Genomic DNA, 4831 nt, shown 5'->3' with positions numbered 1-4831 from the left:
GCTGGTAAGGTTCATCATCAGCTCAGGGCCCTTGCCCCCTTGACACGCAGTCCAGACAGCGAATGGGACTTCTCCCAGGAAGCGCTGCCTAGTCAAACACTCTCAGAACTTTTAGGAGAATGTGAAGACTCCCCAACACTGCAGCGTTTCGCATTACCCAGATTGTCAGAAGGGCTGTACTCCTGGTAGCAAACACGCGCACTCTCCCAATGTCAGTCAACAGATTGGAAGGTACCAAACCTAAGGCACCGGGAACAATGGGAATTCGGACAACTTGGTATTTGGGATGAAAACGTGACATTTCGAAAGTGAGGTCTGCATATTTGTCATGTTTTTCCTCAATCTTTGTCAAACACACCAGTGTCAAAATGGACAGAAAATTCAATAAAAAAATCATTTCATTGGATTTATCAAAAGGGACAAGATCAGGTATGTTGGCCTGGATACGTCTGAGACTGTATACGGCCCTATTCCAAAGAACTGTGTGTCTATCATTTTCCGTGACGCCCTCTACATATTCCGGGTCGTACCATGGATGGACCTCTGTGTCAAAACTACAAGCATGGCGAAGACGGTAATAAAAGGATCGAGTCACTCCATCATGTCGCTTAAGATACAGTACTGTGTTTGTGCCAAAACGGGGCATCCACTCACAATGTGTTGGACAGTCTCATTAAATTCATTACATAATCTACATTTCATATTTACATTTTGATGCAAAATCACACACTGACGGTTTCGAGTTTGGAGTGACTGGTCCTGAGCAGCAAACAGAAAGCCTTCTGTTTCACTTTTCAGGCCAGACGACCTCATCCAGGAGAGGACTCTAGAGGCTTTCTGAACGACCACTGCACATGCAAAATTCGATGCAGTGGTCGTTCAGAAAGCCTCTCCTTGAAAAACTGAGTCTGGGCCGATTTGATATGGAACTTCGCTTGGTTGACACTCATTTCTGTAACGTCCAGCATTACAGAACCATCAACAAAATCAACACTGACATTGAGATTACGTCCCACATCCTTGGCTCGTTTTAGAAAACTGTGGAATGCCTTGTTTTCATCATAAGTCTTGACATGCTTCACAAGAGGGTCATCAGACAAATAAATGTGTTCAAAAATGCACAAAACAATTCTATCATGAAGAGCCTCCACATTAATCAATCCACGCCCTCCCATCATAATTGGTAAATATGAGCGATTGGGAGAAGAGCGAGGGTGGTAGGATCTATTGCCTGACATGATTCTTCGTGCAAGGGTGTCAATACCCTGAATTTCTTGTTTCAATCAACAACACCAAAAGAATACGAAAGGATGGGTACAGCATAAGTATTTGTGGCTTTGACTTTATTGCGAGCGTTCAGCTCTGAACTCCATATTTTCTTAAGTCTACATGTGTACTCCGCCCGACGTTTTTCCTTGATATGGGTATTCTGAAGTTTCCCCCTAATCTGCACCCCTAAGTACATATAGGCCTGACCTTCCAAGAGATGGTCAATACCTCCTCCTCCAAGTAAGCTGACTGATACTCCCTCTTTTGCCTTGCCACGTTTCAAATGAAGAATATTGAATTTGCCGAGTCCAAAGGACATGCCGATATCATTAGAAAAAGGACTCGACAAGCAGAATCCGTTTTTTGAGGGTAGATCCCCCACTGGCAATAAGTTCAAGGTCATCCATGTAAAGGAAGTGAGTAAGGGGTGTTGGGGATCTGTTCTGAGGAGGTCCCGGGTGATAACCTTCCTCTTTGCTGAGCAAAAAGCTTAAATGATTTAGTGACAAACAGAAAAGCAAAGGACTGAAAGAATCGCCCTGAAATATTCTTCTTCTAATAGAAATGGGTTCCGAATACATCTCAAGTCGAGTTGACCAGCAATTCATTAAATACTTATGTAAAACAAGTAGTCTCTCGGGGAGGTCAAAACATTCCAGTGACTCAAAATCCATTTGTACAGAATCATAAGCTTTTCTGTAGTCTATCAAATCTCATTAAAATCAGATCTTAGTTCTCGCTATCGCTAAACAAAGACCTGAAGACACCCAATTCCGGGTCACGTCAGAACGACCTTTCATCCGACCAACAGAGCGAAGTTTACCAGATCATAAAAGTGACAGTCGGAATGTGTTTGCTAATCATGCAACTTCGAAACATTGAACACGGGGTATTCCAAACAACAGTTACGGGCTTTATGACTGAATCCATACAATCTAAGCCATCTATAGCCATAACACAATGTTCTTTTGTTCAGTTTCAAAAGTCTTAATCGAGGTATTTATCATAATTTGTTTCGAAACGTAGTCGCCAGTTTAAAACTAGTCCCGTAAGGCACGAGAAAGCTGCCTTCTGATTGGCTAATGTCGACTTCTTGTCAGTCATTCAATTAGTCGGTCAAAGTTCGCGAAAGGTTGGTATGACGTGACCCGTAATGGGATGTCCTCAGATCCTTGTTTAGCGGTAGCTAGAACTAAGATCTTTATTTTATGAGATTGGTAGTCTATCCAACACATTGAAAGGTTACGATGGTAAGTTTTAGCCTCTTCAAGGATCATTTTCTGAACTAGTAGTTGATCCTTACAGCCCCAACATCCCTTTCTAGCTCCTTTCTGCTCCATGTAAACAATGTCATTGGATGCGGAGTATGATGACACAATATATGTAAGACAGCCTGTAAATATTTTGTATTGTGTATTCAGACAAGTAATAGGGCGGAAGTTTTTTGGTCACTCTTTGGGAGAAGTATTGTTCGACCTTTGCACAACCAAGGCGGAACATCCCATGTATCCACAAGAGAATTTAAACAGTGAAATAATGATGTTTGGACACAAGGGAACAGTTTCCAAAACCGGATTCGAATACCATCAGGCCCTGGCACCGTATTAGATTTGGACTTTTTAATTACATTTTTTCAGGCAATCAGGTGTAATGAAACGCAACAATGGTAATTTTATTTTTTCGTGTACGCAATCATTATAATCCTCTACCCATGGTTCCTCGAGGTTACGGCGGCACAGGTGGCCCAGTCGTCTAAGGCGCTGCGATTCGCTCTGTTGCGTCCCTTGGGCACGCCAGAAACCCATGAGCCCAGATTATATTTCTAGGTTTGTCAGCACCATACCCGTGCTCGTGGGTTTTACCGAAGTGGTAAACGTCCAAGACCTGCATCACTTTGGGCTTTCCTCCCACATTAAGCTGACACGCCGTGATATAACTGGAATACTGTCAAAAGCGGCGTTAAACCCAAACTTGACATGCCTCACAAGAGGATCATCAGACAAATAAATATGTGCAAAAATGCACAAAACAATTCTATCATGAAGAGCCTCGACATTAATCAAACCACGCACTCCCATCATAATTGGTAAATATAATCGATTGAGAGAGTGGCAATTCCCTGAATGTCTTGTTTCGTGCAATCAACAACACCAAAAGAATACGAAAGGACGGGCACAGCATAAGTATTTGTGGCTTTGACTTTATTGCGAGCGTTCAGCTCTGAATTCCAGATTTTCTTTAATCTACATTTGTACTCTGCCCGAAGTTTGCCCTTGATATGGGCATTCTGGAGTTTGCATCCCTTAGTATGTATAGGCCTGACCTTCCACAAGATGGTCAATAACTCCGCCTCCAAGTAAACTGACTGATCCCCCCTCTTCTAGTAAACTGACTCTTCCCTCTTCAACCTATTATTATTATCATTGTTGTTGTTGTTGTTGTAACATATTTGTCGGATCTCATCTTATACTTTTGCGTTCTAGATTATGACACACAATTAACACATTGTTACAGATACGGAGGCATTTCGTACAAGGTATGCATCGATGTATAACTGGAAATACTATAAAAGAAGGTATCATAGCTCAAATGTTTCATTATAAGTATTGATTTGTTCGTGTGGGGAGCGGTGGTCGTGGTGTGTGTGTGTGGGTGGGGTGGGGAGGGGGGGGGGGGGGGGGGTGTCGGTTGGGGGTTTCAAATATCATCGTCTAGTCATCCAAATGTAATTGTTAAGGGCGGGGGCGGGAGGTCAGATTAATATATTTTATCCCGGCTGTATCCAACAAACTACTTATTTGCATCGATCCTTGAAATAAGTTCAACGGGATATTTCTGAAAAAAAACCATGATAGCTTGAAGCAGGCGCAGGTTAGAGATTCAGACAACCTCACGGCGGTAGATATGTAGTAATCAATAGGCGCACCAGCGAACGCAATCATCCACTGTAACTGTACCTAGATTCGTCCTTTGTTTTAATTACACACTTACAACCCATATATGTATATTGTATAGGTCACCGGGGATCGTTATCCCCACAGGTCGTGGGAGAGTGACAATCACTAGGAAAGGCCATAGAGTCTCAAGCAATAAACATGAGGGCTGTCAATGTGACACTCCATAGAGCACACATAGACATTTCTGATGCGTGTGGGGTTGGTAATTATCGGTATTCCGGAATAGCATTTATTGCCCCTATTATTCTATGCATGCCATGAAAGCAGTTATGTCCTGAGAGTCATAGTCTTAAGCTGAGTGTAGCACTCCCTAGAGAACATATGGAAGTAGTGGTGTGTGGGTTTGGCCGTTATTGTTGGGTAGATATTCTGCTACGCAGAAAACGTGAGGTCTAGATCTCATTTTCTATCTACAGTAACTTTGCGTCCCCAGTGAGTGTATATTATAGACTGCTAACAATTGCATGTATAATGCAGCATGGATTGGTTCTGTTCTCTTTAGTGTCGTTCCAGTGGAGATCCGTCTATATTAATAATTATCGATAACTTCTCCATCATTTTTTTATTCCATCAATTACAATGCTAATACAGATGGTATAGGAGAC

The sequence above is a fragment of the Haliotis rufescens genome, unplaced genomic scaffold (assembly GCF_023055435.1).
Source record: "Haliotis rufescens isolate VD_foot unplaced genomic scaffold, xgHalRufe1.0.p SCAF_4, whole genome shotgun sequence".
In the NCBI taxonomy this organism is placed as follows: Eukaryota; Metazoa; Mollusca; class Gastropoda; order Lepetellida; family Haliotidae; genus Haliotis; species Haliotis rufescens.
Note: the sequence above shows the minus strand (reverse complement) of the source record.